This window comes from Hylobates moloch, unplaced genomic scaffold (genome assembly GCF_009828535.3).
Source record: "Hylobates moloch isolate HMO894 unplaced genomic scaffold, HMol_V3 SCAFFOLD_13, whole genome shotgun sequence".
NCBI classification, from domain to species: domain Eukaryota; kingdom Metazoa; phylum Chordata; class Mammalia; order Primates; family Hylobatidae; genus Hylobates; species Hylobates moloch.
In genome coordinates, this window is record NW_026652288.1 from 84,252,467 (window position 1) to 84,268,875 (window position 16,409).

Sequence of the window (16,409 nt, forward strand, 5' to 3'; positions counted from 1 at the left end):
TAGATATGGTTTCTAAACTCTAGGAGCCAAATGGAAAATAGAATAAATAGAAATTAAAGAAGTAGACATACAGACAAAAAATTATAAAAACTTGAAATAAATGTTAAGAAGGAAAATTGCCTGAGAGTACTGTGGTTAAAGGATACTTTTGATTTGTATGGAATGTATGTAGATATACTTTTGGGTTAAATCACTATGAGGGGACTATAGATATATTTCCTTCACATTTGTGTGAAGTTTTCTTATAAATGATAGAATTGTTTTGAGCTTTTTAAGAATTAAAACATAAACATGTGAAATGGAACTAATATCTAATATTTCTATGTAGATATTAACTTTGCATACTATATACACAATTTGCAGTAGTTTTGCATTATATGTATTTACCACTGAATGGATGACAGTGATGTTGAACATTTTTTACTCGATTACATTATATTTCTTTACTGTTCTTATCTACTTTAAATTTAAACAAACCCTTAGGGAACACGGCCATTCTGTGTTGGGGTTGACAGCTTAATAGCTTTGCTGCCACTCTTTCAAGAGAACTTATTGAATGTAATACACTGAAGTAAGGTTTAAATGATAGCTTCCTTCATATTTTAAGAAAAGTAAAAAATAATTATGTTCTCATTTCATTGGTATGCCATTTCCTTTACTATGACAGTCAATTGCGTTCGGCAGTGTGATAGAGTAAAATATAATGCTTCTTAATCTGGAGAGACTGATTTTTTTTCTAAACGAGAGATATTTTCAATGCCTGTTATAAAGAAAGTATAAAAACATTTTAGCAGATATTAAACGTTACAGAGAGCTTCAGGATAAATGCTTAAGTTCCTCTTGGTGACTTACATTAGCCCATGATTCGACAATCAACTGTCTAGATGAAAAATAAAAATTCAAGTGTTTAGATGCCTACATATATAACACATTTGATGCAAACAATCTGAATAATGGGACATCTCAAAAATAATTTTATCCTCTGTTATTATGTTCTCTTTTAAAAAACCAAATATCTGATTAAATAACATTATTTTAGAGGGATATTTGAGAAATGTTAAAATGTTATAAACAAATGTTGGAACTTTACTGATACTGTTATAGAAGAGTGTGTTGATTAACCTGCCAGCAGACGTCAAATATAAAGAAAAGCAAGTATTGGAAAGATTGTACAGTGACGAGAGGTAGACAGAAACTGGGGATACTTGCATTTGTGTGGTTTGCCACCCAGTGATGCATAGTGCCAGATGGCTGGAATCTAATAAGAAAGTCGTGTGTAAATTCTTCCAAATCCTTTTTTGACCTCTGGACTATGCAAAATGACAGCTGAATACTAAAAGGACTTTGCAGAGATTTTAACCGCTGCCCAATATAAGGAAGATAAGAATTTTAATTTAGCCAAGTCAACTATCTATTGGAATGCAAATCAACCTCTTCAGAGGATGATAATAGAATCCAGAGTGTTTGCAAGGTATCCTCCACAATTTAGATTGCCCAATCAAAATTTTCTAGACATGTGAGGTAACAGAAGAATATTAATCATAATTAAGAAAAAAAGGTCAGCATAAATTTACTCACATGAATCAGATCTTGAAACTATCTGACAAGAACATTAATACAGTGCTTTTATTGTAGAAGGACTTAAAGAAAAACATGGTTCTGATTAGTGAAAAGATGGAGAATCAGAGCAGAGAAATAGAAACTGTATCTTAAAAATGGAAATTTTAGAACCAGAAAGTACAAAATTTAAAATAAAAATTTCAGTGGATGGGCTTAACAGCAGGTTAGGAATGACAGAAGAAATGTTTAATGAAGGTGAAGAGAAATCAATAGGAATTATTCAATTTGAAGAACAAAGAGAAAAAAGATTTTAAAAAGTTAACATATTATCAGTGACCTGTGGAACAATACTATGAGTCTAGCATATCTGTATTTGCTATTTCAGGAAAAGAGGAGAGAAATAATGGAGCAGAAAATAATTTGAAAATATACTTGCCAAAAATTCTCATTTTTGTGACAATAATTGATTTTTATATCCAAAAATTTTAGGAAAACAAAACAGGATAAATATAAAGAATACCATACCTAGGCATATCGTAAGCTAACTCCCGAAAAGCAAATGTAAAGAGAAAATATTGAAAATCATTACATTATATATAGAGAAAAGATGATGGAAGTTAGCACTGACTTTTCATCAGAAACAAAGGAGATCAGCAGACAATGGGACAACATATTTAAAGTGATTTAAGGAAAAAACAATCTCAAATTCTGCATCCATTAAAAATATTCTTCAACTTTAAGCTGAAAGCAAGTTATGTTTACTTAAAGGAGACTGAGTGAATTTTTGAAGGGTAGATTTATAGTACAAGAAATGTTAAAGGAAATTCTTCATACTGAGGGAAATTGACAACAGATGGTAACCTTGATGTGTGGGAAGGAACAGAGAGTGGCAGAAATGGTACCTATGCAAGTAATTATATAAAAATTGTCTTAATTTCTTTAACAGTCATATAAAAACATAGGAGGATTCTATTCATAATTTGGGCATAGTCAGGTCTTGAAACTCCATCAATATAAATTATATGAATTAAACTTCATCAAAACTGAATATAAAGTCCCAATTTAGAATGTCATAAGCCACAAACTGGGCAAAATATTTATAAAATATATATTTCACAAAGGCTTCATCATCCAATGAAAGAAAAAGTATAGCTAAAAATATCAGCAAAAGATTTGATTGTACATTTCACAAAGAAAAATATGCACATATAAGTAAGTAAAATCAATTGTCAGGGAAATAAGAATAAAAATCACACAGAGACCACTAACATCTTGAATGATGGAAATTAAGTGACGACACCAAATGTTGATTGTTGATTGATGGATAACATGGTACAATTACTTTCAAAAAAGTCTTAGCATTTTCTTATAAAGTTAGCAATTTCTTATAAATTGCCCGATGACCTAGCAATTGCTAAGCAGTTACTCAATAAAAATAAAAATATATGTCTCCCTAAAGCCTTGTATGTGAATCTTCATAGTAGCTTTACCAATAATGGACCTAAACTGGAACCAACAGAGATATCTATAAAGAGGAGAATGGATAAACAATTTGTGCCATATTCATTCATTGGAATACCCCTCAGAAATAAAAATAAATATACTAACACAAGTAACACATAGGTGAATGTCAGAAACATGATGTTGAAGAAAAGAAGCTAGACTCCCAAGAGTATGTATTGTCTACTTCCACTTATTTGAAATTATAGAATGTGCAGAGCTAATCTGTGGTGAAGTCTACAAATAAATGATTGCACAGAGAAATGGGGATGAGGAATACATGAGTGGGCATGAGGAAACTTTATGGAGAGATGAATGTGTTCCTATCTTGATACATTTGTTAATTATACACATAAATGTGTTTGTCAAAACTTATTGATTTGTACACTTACGATTTTTGTATTTCACTGTAAACTTTACATTAAAAAATGCAAACAAACTAAAAGAATGTTGAACATCCTTCTAGATATGGCATTAAAGTGTGATTGCTACAGAATTGTCACAGTGACTGGGTATACATGTATGACTATTTTAAACCCACCTGTATGTTGGATGGTAGCCTTAGCTCACATTCTCAGGTGGCTTCATCAACTGTGCTTATGTAGACATAGTATTTACTTTGTGTGGAGCCTGGAGATTTCATATACCTTGTTCTACTTTGTGATCATATGCCCAGTGAGAGGGAAAAAAAAATAAGAAATTGCTATTTTTTTAAAGATGATTATCTAATATTTACAGAAAATTTAAAGCTGTTTTAGTTGAAAAAAAGCACACTTAAAATGCTACATTATAAATTAGTTGTCTCTCTGCCCACTTAATTTAAAAGACAGCAGTGAGAATCATCACTGCTATCTCTAAATCAGTGATGAGCTGTGAGGACTGGGAGGATTGGGTGCAGAATGTGATGTCACGAGTTTTGTCTGATTCTATCATGGATTTATCGTGGTTGTATGAGGAACTAACCTGTGCAGAAGTCAATTGATAAATCATGCTAATTCTAAAAATTAGTCAATCTGCTTCAGAACTGGCAACTGAATTAATCAATTATTACTGTTACTCTTGTACTAATTTCAGCCCAGACTCATGGTTGAGAATTATTTAAAAAATTAAGATGATATAGCATCAGTTATTCTCAGTAGTTCATTTTTATTCTTTAAAAGAGGTACAGTACTTGTTTGAATTTAATCCAGGTTTTATAATTGCATGTATAAAGTTTTAAACATTAAGGTGCTAATTTTTAAGCACATTTTAATTTTTCCTGTGAGAATGGTGCTGAACTCGAAATAATCCAAGTGAACTTTGTTTTTGCCATAGTGATGAGGCTGTTTTCCTATTTTTAATAAAATAAAAATAATTAACATGAATTAACTAAGAACCAATTTTTAGTTGTAAGGTATATAACCTTTAAAAGACACTTCACCTTAGGGAATGATTCTGAGATAGTAAACCAATATATATATTTCCCCTATAAGCAAATAAAATCCAAAGAATCAAAAAGTTAAATTTTAGGTATTAAATTTAATTTCTATATGGATCATTTAATAATTTCTATTGAAGTACTTAAATTTATACAGTTACTATTGAAGTCATCAAGTGAATAAATGAGACTTTAAAATTATTGGACTTTTAAAACTTGCTTGTTTAAGAAATTGATGGGGTTTTAACATTGTTTTTTTCCTGAAAAAAAAAATAAGGAAAAATGTGTAAGGATATAAATACAAGTTTTTAATCTTGCAGAAATATATAACAGAAAAGGGTCATTTGACATAAAACATTTTATGAAGCTGTTGAGTAGTCATGGTAACAAAAAGTTACACACTTCTGAACATTTGTATGTTTTTTCATGTGGAAAGGCTTTTAGTTCTTAATAATTGCTGTTGCTCTCATAATTATGTCAAAAATATTTTCAAGATGAGAAAAAAATGTATGGCTAAGTTTAATAATTTATGTTAGAAAATCCACTCATCATTTTATAAACAAATTTATTGGGAAATACTTGACATATAATACACTGAACATATTTAAAGTGTACAATTGTGCGGTTTTAACTCATGTATATACATTTCAAATTCTTACTAAAATGAAGATGAACATGTTCATAACTCCTTTTAATCCCTTTCTCCCATCACTTCCTGTGCCACCTTTTGTTTCCAGGCAACCATTAATCTGTTTTGTGTCACTATAGACACTTTCTAGAATTTGATATCAATTGATTCATATAGTATTCTCTCTCTCTCTATGTAATATATATCAATGCTTCATTCCTTCTTATTTATAAATAGTATTAAATTGTATGTATACCACAATTTGTTTATCTATTTACCTGTTGAAGGAAATTTGGCTTGTTTTCAGCTTTGGGCTGTGAACATTTGAGTGTAAAATTTTTTACAGACATACACTTTCATTTCTCTCAGGAAGATACCTAAGAGTGAAATGGTTGGCTCATAATGTTAAGTATATTTTGACTTTTTAAGGAATTGACAAAATGTTTTCTGAAGTGGTTGTGCCATTTTACATTTCCATCAGCAGTGTACAGTATATAAATTCCATTTCCTCCACATTCTCACCAATACTTGTTATGGTTAGTGTTTTTAATTTTGGCTATTATAGTAATGACAGTGTACCTCATTGTGGCTTTGCATAGAATGATGGCATGGGAAGCAAATGTGGAAATTGTTTCAAAAAATAAGTTATCTAATAATAGGTTAAGTGACAGAGAAATCAGCCAGGATTCAGTCATTACACATGTTTTTGAGTTTATGTTTTAATCTCAAGTGCCAAGAACCTAAATTGGAAACAATGTATTCTCTGAATTCATTGTTTACCGCCCAGTGGGGAGACAAGGGCAAATTATTCAAAACGTATTTATTTTAAGTCAGGGAAAGTATATGCAAAGTATGAAATAAAATCTGGGTGGGATCAGGGAAGACTTCAGAGGAAAGGTGTATTTTGAGATAAAACTGGACATATGAATAGTTTCCTAATACCAGAGAAGCAGATTAATAATATGTATAAAATGTCCATGCATTCAAGAACATGCCATTTTCTAAAAAAAAGTGCAAGCAACTTATTATCACTGGAACACAAACACTGAGTGTTGGGGATAAAAAGAATTGAGAAGGGAAGAGATCAGAGAGAACGAGAATTGATGCATAGGATAATATATTTCATCTTGTCTTAGTAAGGAGGTTTGAAAAATTCTGAGCAGTGATGTGTTGCAGTTTGTACTATCTACCACATTTTTACAGACTCTCCTAATTCTCTTGCCAGGCATATGATAGGATTATACTTCCTGATCCTCCTGGTTAGGTAGTCACATGACTAGTTCTGGCCAGTGAATTGTGCAAGGACTGATGCATGTCATCTCTGGCCTGGTGCTGATGCAAGATTCTGCAGAGCTTTCTGTTCCCTCTGGCACAGTGATAGGCAAAAGTCAGTATGGTGGATACTCCATCACTTGCTTCTTTGAATAACTTATCTCTATCGTGTTAAGCCATGACAATTTGGAAGTTGTTTGTTTCTGTAGCACAATTAATTCTTTTATGGCTGAGACAGATACTGCATAGCACAATATGCTGTTGATCTGATTGGCTTAAGCAATAAAAGAATGGCTGAGATAGATATTAAGGCAATCGAATCAGTGGCATATTGTGATTTACCAACAGTACAAAGAGGGACAGAGAGAAATCTAGACTAATGAGTTGTATAAAAGATTATCCTTTGGACTTAGTAGTTAGGTTGCCACTTGTGATCTTCAAGAAATCTTGAAGGTTTTAGTGGAATATTTGAGAACCAAAGTACATAGAATGGACTGTAGAATATATGGGGTTAAATAAGTGGAGACATCTAATGTTGAAATCAATAGCATGAATTAGACTGGCTGGCTATGGCATATCTTATGCTGCAAAATATAAGCATACTTGCTTCTATTTTCTTTTACAAAATTTGCACACTATATTACGAGAAAGTGAAGTAAATAAAACAAACAAGCAAATAAAAAACCTGTGACTGCATTTAATAGTTTGAATATACCAACAATCTTGGGAAATGAAGGATTCTCATTGGATAATATAGAAACTGTAGTTTCTGATTTTCTTTACAAATTCTGTCTTTAATTTATATGACAGAAATTCATCATTTATTTCTAGACTTCATTTCTTTTTTTTTTTTTTTTGTGAGACAGAGTCTCACTTTGTTGCCCAGGCTGGAATGCAGTGGTGTGATCTCGGCCCACTGCAACCTCCACCTCCTGGGTTCAAGCAATTCTCCTGCCTCAGCCTCCCGAGTATTTGGGATTACGGGCACACGCCACCATGCCTGACTAATTTTTATATTTTTTTAGTAGAGATGGGGTTTCACCATGTTGGGCAGACTGGCCTTGAACTCCTGACCTCAAGTGATCCACCTGCCTTGGCCTCCCAAAGTGCTGGAATTATAGGCGTGAGCCATTGCGCCCAGCCCAGACTTCATTTTTTTTTGATACTTCTCAGAACATTTCTAGTTTTCTAAACTTGATATTTTAAGAGATGAAACAGGAAATGTCTAAGTTCATCTAACATGCAAATGTAATTCAAACTGCTGGATAGACACAACGTCCATTATAGTTGTACTACAAAGGCAAGGAAAGCCATATTTGCCTTTTTTATTGCCACCTGTAAATGAAATATAATAACTTAATACAAGGTTACTAAATAGCAACCAGCTGAGATAACACTAATGCAAAATGATGGCAAAGTCCAGTGTAAATCTATAATATGGTAAGTGCTGCCAATTATACTGTTTCATTCTGAATCATATGTAACCTATCAAACTGTACCTGTCTGCACTTTCAATAATTTTTGTCCATTAAGTTCTTTAAATTTTAAATAATCACCAAAGTACCATGCCATTTTTAGTTTATGGTATATGTAGTCTTAAAGATTCTGGAAGGCCATACAGACTTGGAAGGAAGCAAGATATTTTAGTTAATCCAAAAAGTAACATGGGATGGTTCAATATGGCTTATTTATTACACATATAGTGACAGTGTCAAATTTGCTATTGTGGAATTATATTAATATAGAACCTATCCAAGGTTAAGCTTTTACAGTAAGTGTTTTATTACAGCAAACACTGAACTGTACTCCTTAGGGTCAAATCTACAGGCATTTAATTTCAGCAATTGCCATAATAGAGGCATTATGATAATGTCTCAGTCTCTTGGGTACACAAGAGGTTCAATGCTATTATGTTGTTTCTTTTCCTCTCCTTTAAAGCTTTTGTCTATAATCCATACACTGCTTGGAAAAGCAAGAATTTATATCCCTCTTTATTTGGATATTTGGAATTTCATTTCAAAGGTTGAAATGAACATAGTCTAAGAGAAAAAATAGTGGGATATTACAGAAAGGGGAATAATTTTCCGTATGTTTTAGATCTTTAGACACAAGGGACTCATCACAAGAACCACATGTACTTTTTCTGAGTCCCACCTTCAAAATTAATGAACAGCAAAATGTTTTATATTTCCCATAGGAAAACTTCAACTCAGTTATTCTGTCACACCATTTTGTTCATTGATTTGTTATCATTATCTAAAAAGGGCATATTTTAATAAAGTGATAGTCTTTTATCTGATAAATTAATAGGCACAATTACTGTCAGCTGGATGCTAACAGGCTAAGATATAAAGTATAATTCATAAGAGAAACCTGAGAAAGACTGAGAAAGAATGACTGGTAAAGGAATTGAAGAATCAGGCATGTGTGGGTTCATAGATGGAAGAATATGTTCAAGAAGGAGGTAATCAGAGAAATTTTACTTTATCCAGAAAACGTATGTCGAAGTGAAACAAAAGCAAGTAATCACATACACATAAAGGTATGAGGTCACTGGGTGTAGGGCGTAGAGCAAATACTAGCAGATGCAGTGCATCTTTTAAAGATTAAGTATGTGTACTTCAACCTTCTACAAGTGAAATCCCAGAAAATTATTTTCAAATTTAGTTTTTAGTACATCAGATTTATTTTTCTTTTTATCATGTATGTGTTAAAGATTTGGTATGTGTGCTTCAACTTTCTACACATAGACTAACAAAAAATTATTTTCAAATGTTGCTTTTATATGAAAATTTATTTTTCTTTTTATCAGTATTGATTCAAAAAATTATGGTCAGATTCCCTAGGTCTAACTTTTAAGTACAAATCTCCATAATGCATGACAGTTAATTATCCTGGGGAAGTAGATCATAAATTTTTATTTAGTACCATCTCAAGTATTTAATCCGGTTTGCTACTATGAGTTTTGCTGGTCCTTTGTGAATTTTTACTAAATCCTGGATTCTGTTGTGTATAAATTGAAGCTCTATTATTTATCAAGCCAATATGATTTCACTTAGAACACAGTTCCAGTTTGATCAATGAGACTGATTATTCACTGCGAATGCACTCTCTTGGTCAACTTCACAATCTTCCTTTATCAGATTTTGGTTTTGCACTTACTGTTTTACCCTCATGCTCTTTTATAAATCTAATATTTCAGTCAGACATGATAATGTATATTTAGTAACTCATTCTTAATATTCATGTTTATTTTCCCATTTTAAATGAAATTACAAAGCTCTTTTTATTTGTATATATAAGAATAACACATACTCTGAAATTGGCTGTTACTCAGTTGCAGTTACCAATACTGTGACTCTGACCCCTGAAATATTACAAGTAAGATCAGAGCTGTATTGTAATAGATATACTGCAGAAACTCTCAACCTAGGATATGCATCATAATAATTTGTGGAGTTTTTAAAAAAAATCCAGTAGCCAAGGTTGAGAACCACTGCATTGGGCTATATTGTAGGAGTACCATCTGAGCTCATTATATCATAGAAAGCTCCTAAAATATTGATTGTAGTCTTCTGCTAGTGAAAGGCAGGGCTGAAGCATAAAACCTTTGTGTTAACCTTAAAGAAAAAAATAGATATCAGTAGCATGACTTCACATGGATGAGAGCAAGAGAACAATGCTGATGGATTAGAACAGTATTGTTCTTCTACCCTGTAAGATATCAAGGTTCAGAAGAACTCATTGCCTAAATTCATTTTCAATTTGGATACATCCAAAGATGTGGAGCTGTGAAATATCAGAATTTCTACCCTGGATCTGTGCTAGTTGTTCTCAGTCATAACCTTCATAGCATTCTTGTCTCCAGCTCATTGTGGAATCAAAAGATAGTTTTGTTTTTTTTTTTTTTACTTAAAGAATGACACATTAATTCACATTTATTGTAGAAAAAGGAGAAAAAATTGATAAGCAAAAGCAATATTAATAATAACGATCTGATAACCAGAAACATGTTGAATAGTCTTCCAGACAAGTGTATTTTCTGGTTAAGAGCACAGACTCTGGAGACATATTGCCTACTTTTAAATCCTGGCCTTGCTAGTGATGAACTCCATAACTTTGGGCAAGTTATTTACCTGCCCTATGCTTCTATTTTCTGGTCTGTACAATGGGACTAATAATACTATATTCTCCATAGGACTGTTATAAGCATTACATGCATTAATAAATGAAAAGTTTCTAGAATAATGGCTTGTACATAGCAAGCTCTTTACAGGTATTAGCAAAATTATTATATGTGTAAACAAATATATGGTTAACAAATACTAGATAAAACCACTTCAGGCAACTTAAGTTATTACTGAAAATTTCAATGGATATTTGTTCATCTATGGACGAAGCAATCATTTATTTAGCACTGTTTGTGTGCTAGGCACCATACATTTAAATTAACTTCTTTAGAGATGGTATTCAGTTGTACAGATTGTAATACATTTTATTTGGCCAACTCCCTAGTGGTATACATTATTTTTTTCATTTTTAAAAATAAGATAAATAAGGCCACAATGAATATCCTTACAGGTAATTATGTGTGTACATTCATTACAAATTTCTAGAAGTTTCTGGGTCAAAGGTGTTGTGCTGGACTCCTGCTAACTTCAGTATGGATGGCACCAGGTTCAACAGACTGAAGAAGAGAACCAGAACCAGTGACAAGACCATAGGGTTTACTGAGAACTTACATACGGTGGTCCAGTGGCAGTTGGCTGGATAGCAGAACTGCTGGTGCCTTCAGGAAACATGTAATTTACATAGCATTTTCACTTAACATCCTCCCCCAACAGCCTTCACTTGGCAACCTTCATTTAACCCAAACATTCTGTGGGTTGGGCCAGGGGTTCACATGTTCCTCATAGATAAGGAATGAATCTCTGAGTTGGCCATACTTGAAACTCTGAACACATATTCAGATGTTTCTGTCATATAGGGTCATTTCTCAAGGTATGCTTAAGTTATTGCTGTGAGCTGCATCTACTATATCAAAAGGTATGCAACTTGCAGAGACTTTTTTTTTTGTTATTATACTTTAAGTTTTAGGGTACATGTGCACAACGTGCAGGTTTGTTACATATGTATACATGTGCCATGTTGGTGTGCTGCACCCGTTAACTCTTCATTTACATTAGGTATATCTCCTAATGCTATCCCTTGCCCCTCCCCCCACCCCACAACAGTCCCTGGTGTGTGATGTACACCACCCTGTGTCCAAGTGTTCTCATTGTTCAGTTCTCACCTATGAGTGAGGACATGCAGTGTTTGGTTTTCTGTCCTTGAGATAGTTTGCTAAGAATGATGGTTTCCAGCTTCATCCATGTCCCTACAAAGGACATGAACTTATCCTTTTTTATGGCTGCATAGTATTCCATGGTGTATATGTGCCACATTTTCTTAATCCAGTCTATCGTTGATGGACATTTGGGTTGGTTCCAAGTCTTTGCTATTGTGAATAGTGCCACAATAAACATACATATGCACACTGATTGGTCTTGACTCTTTATCCAATTTTCCAGTCTGTGTCTTTTAATTGGAGCATTTAGCCCATTTACATTTAAGGTTAATATTGTTATGTGTGAATTTGATCCTGTCATTATGATGTTAGCTGGTTATTTTGCTCATTAGTTGATGCAATTTCTTCCTAGCATCAATGGTCTTTACAGTTTGGCATGTTTTTGCAGTGGCTGGTACCGGTTGTTCTTTCCATGTTTACTGCTTCCTTCAGCAGCTCTTGTAAGGCCTACCTGGTGGTGACAGAATCTCTTAGCATTTGCTTCTCTGTAAAGTATTTTATTTCTCCTTCACTTAAGAAGCTTACTTTGGCTGGATATGAAATTCTGGGTTGAAAATTCTTTTCTTTAAGAATGTTGAATATTGGCCCCCACTCTCTTCTGGCTTGTAGAGTTTCTGCCGAGAGATCTGCTGTTAGACTAATGGGCTTCCCTTTGTGGGTAACCCGTCCTTTTTTTCTGGTTGCCCTTAACGTTTTTTCCTTCATTTCAACTTTGGTGAATCTGAAAATTATTTGTCTTGGAGTTGCTCTTCTCGAGGAGTATCTTTGTGGCGTTCTCTGTATTTCCTGAATTTGAATGCTGGCCTGCCTTCCTAGGTTGGGGAAGTTCTCCTGGATAATATCCTGAGTTTTCCAACTTGGTTCAATTCCCCCTGTCTCTTTCAGTTACACCAATCAGACGTAGGTTTGGTCTTTTCACATAGTCCCATATTTCTTGGAGGCTTTGTTTGTTTCTTTTTACTCTTTTTTCTGTAAACTTCTCTTCTCAATTCATTTCACTCATTTGATCTTCAAAGACTCATACCCTTTCTTCTACTTGATCGTATCGGCTACTGAAGCTTATGCATGCATCACGTAGTTCTCGTGCCATGGTTTTCAGCTCCATCAGGTCATTTAAGGTCTTCTCTGTGCTGTTTATTCTAGTTAGCCATTCCTCTAATCTTTCTTCAAGGTTTTTAGCTTCTTTGTGATGGGTTTGAACATCCTCCTTTAGCTTGGAGAAGTTCGTTATTACCGATTGTCTGAAGCCTTTTTCTCTCAACTCATCAAAGTCATTTTCCATCCAGCTTTGTTCTGTTGCTGGCGAGGAGCCGCGTTCCTTTGGACGAGAAGAGGCGCTCTGACTTTTAGAATTTTTGGCTTTTCTGCTCTGGTTTTTCCCCATCTTTGTTGTTTTATCTACCTTTGGTCTTTGATTATGGTGACATACAGATGGGGTTTTGGTGTGGATGTCCTTTCTGTTTGTTAGTTTTCCTTCTAACCGTCATGACCCTCAGCTGCAGGTCTGTTGGAGTTTGCTGGAGGTCCACTCCAGACCCTGTTTGCCTGGGTATCAGCAGCGGAGGCTGCAGAACAGCAAATATTGCAGAACGGCAAATGTTGCTTCCTGATCCTTCCTCTGGAAGCTTTGTCTCAGAGGGGCACCTGGCCGTATGAAGTGTCAGTCGGTCCCTACTGGAGGGTGCCTCCCAGTTAGGCTACTCGGGGGTCAGGGACCCACTTGAGGAGGCAGTCTGTCCATTCTCAGATCTCAAACTCCATGCTGTAAGGACCACTACTCTCTGCAAAGCTGCCAGACAGGGATGTTTAATTCTGCAGAAGTTTCTGCTGCCTTTTTTTCAGCTATGCCCTGCCCCCAGAGGTGGAGTCTACAGAGGCAGGCAGGCCTCCTTGAGCTGCGGTGAGTTCTATCCAGTTCCACCTTCCCAGCCACTTTGTTTACCTACTTAAGCCTCAGCAATGGCAGACGCCCCTCCCCCAGCCTCGCTGCCTCCTTGCAGTTCAACCTCAGACTACTGTGCTAGCAGTGAGTGAGGCTCCTTGGGCATGAGACCCTCCGAGCCAGGTGTGGGATATAATCTCCTAGTGTGCCATTTGCTAAGACTGTTGGAAAAGTGCAGTATTAGGGTGGGAATGTCCCAATTTTCCAGGTACCATCTGTCACGGCTTCCCTTGGCTAGGAAAGGGAATTCCCTGACCCCTTGTGCTTCCCGGGTGAGGCGATGCCCTGCCCTGCTTCGGCTCATGCTCCATGGGCTGCACCCACTGTCCGACAAGCCACAGTGAGACCAACCCAGTACCTCAGTTGGAAATGCAGAAATCACCCATCTTCTGCGTCGCTCATGCTGGGAGCTGTAGACTGGAGCTGTTCCTATTCGGCCATCTTAGAACCAAGTCTGAGATTTTTTTTATTTACTGGCAAATTACCATTCATTGAGACTGTGCCATTTATGGTCACACCAACAGTGAATGAGAATGGAAGGCAAAGATCTTGAGCAAATTTAGTTGACTGAAGCATTAGTAATTTCAGAATAACTTGAACATTGTATACCAAGCTGTAGTATTCATTAGGTAGGAAGAGCCAATAAACAGCTGTCAATCAAAACACTTGAAAAATTTTAATTACTAAGTTATATTAACTTTTGGTAAACTTTCAAGAAGTAGAATACTAGATTATTAAATATTCAAGCCCATGATGTTTTTTAAACCCTTATTAGTAATAGGGTTGTTGTTGCTGTGTTTTTTTTTTTTGAAAAAAGTCATATATATATTTGAAAATGCCATAAATAAAACATCCTGTTATTTCTTTCATTTAAAAGTGTGTCCTTTATATCTTTACATATTAATTATCAAGGGCCAAAACTTCTTGTTTTAGGTCCATGCTAGATTTTCCCACTGTGCCTAAGAGGGTAGCATTAAGGAGGAAAAGCAGAATTCTTTTTTTAGAAATGAGGCTTATTTTCTAAAGTTTCCCACTGATTATAAGACTTATCTCACCCTTTTTCTCTTTTTCGTGGTCCTTCTCAATTGATCAGTCAGAACCATAGATTTTTTTTTTTCCATACGGTTATATGCAAAGTTTTATAAGGATATCTTGGTAATCAACTCAACTGGATCCTTCTTGTCCCATCCTAAACATGAAAAAACTATGCAGTTAATTCTTTATTTGAACCATATAGAAGTACATAGCTATAACTCTGCCTTTTATCCTGGTATTTAAAATAACGTAGCATTTAGCATCTATGCAATAGATAATATTTTAAAAGATACCATATAAGGCTTGCATGGATTTTTTTTTTGGCTTAGAGTAAAATTATGAATCCAAGTATAAATACAAATAATCTAAATGTTTTAAAAGCTATCTTGAAAAGATAATTAAATTTTTTTTTACTGATAGATTGTGTCCCTCTTATTAGTATTAAATTTTAAAGTGTAAGAGTGGCCTTATTGAATGTCAACAAAACACTATCCACAGTTTCATAAGTGAATAGAGCAGTGAGTATAGTCCTTTCAGTAGTATAACATTAAGCTCTTAAGTTCTTGGTGCAGATTTTAACCCCACCATTTTCTTGCACAAGCCATATAACTTATCTAAACCTCAATGTCTTAATCAGTAAGACAGGCACAGTAACAGTACTAATCTCATAGTTCTTTAGTTTGTTGTTGTTGTTGGTATGAGGGTTAATTGAGATAATGCATGGAAACTTTTGTTACTATTTGACGAGAAATAGACATTCAATAAATACTAGCTATTTCGGTGACGTGAAAGGAAAAAAAAAACTTGAAGAGAGGCTTCCATTAGTATCACATGTTTCCTTTCTCCACAGTTGCTGCTGATACTGAATCCAGAGAGGTGAACAGATTTCCCCTTCCTAATAATACAACCACAGCAACAGCAGCTGTGACTGAGGAGAAACCACAACTAACATCTCTTCAAGAGGGGACCCCCTGATTCAACAGGCATTATTCATTATCTGAAGGCTGGGAGGAGACTGATAGACTAAGAACCTTGGCTGATCCTCTGGAGACAGACTGCTCATTAATCTTGAGATGGACAAAGCTCCATAAGCCTTCCAATGGTCTTCTGGCAGTACGGCCTTGAATTATATTCTTTTCTAACCTGGCCTTCCATATGTATTTTCTAGGTCCCTAAAGAGGAGAAGGGCAAATAGGGAATTGTGTTTGGATTGGCTGGACAAATAGAAAAGAACGGTGCATGTTAGATAAGATCACAGTAGACTACAAAAATATTTCTGAATTTATCATTCTACAGTAATGTGTTAGTATGAGCATTCAATATAACCATCTGGTATGGCATAATGAGTTCAGAGGGCATCCCTATTGACTCGGGTAAAGGAAAACTTGTCATCTGAAGTTGGTAGCACACCTGATGGATGGAGCATGAAATGAAAACTTCCCATCATCTTTCTTAGAAGGGAACCTGATGCTTGCTTGGATTAGTTAAATGGACCAAAACAGAAATACAAAGTTCACCTTGCACACTTAAAGGCCACTGCAGAAATTTTTGATACTATCTAAAGACTTGCCATAATAACATACATGTTGTGCCTTTTCTCTCTTAGATAAATTTCAGTCTTTTTATAGTTGTGAATTTCCGATTCTGAAGTTAGAATGAAATTATAGTATACAAGGCAGAGACATCTATAAAGAGTACCTTTCTTTTG

General features: G+C 34.7%; 1 long non-coding RNA gene across 1 annotated transcript in view; it reads left to right on the forward strand.

The window, feature by feature from the left end:
- Positions 1-15,914, forward strand: part of LOC131380973 (uncharacterized) — a 46,129-nt gene extending 30,215 nt beyond the window's left edge. Inside the window, exon 3 of the long non-coding RNA XR_009209334.1 lies at positions 15,552-15,914. This is a non-coding gene — a long non-coding RNA (uncharacterized LOC131380973). The remainder of the gene's footprint in view (positions 1-15,551) is intronic.
- The last annotated feature ends 495 nt before the right edge of the window (positions 15,915-16,409 follow it).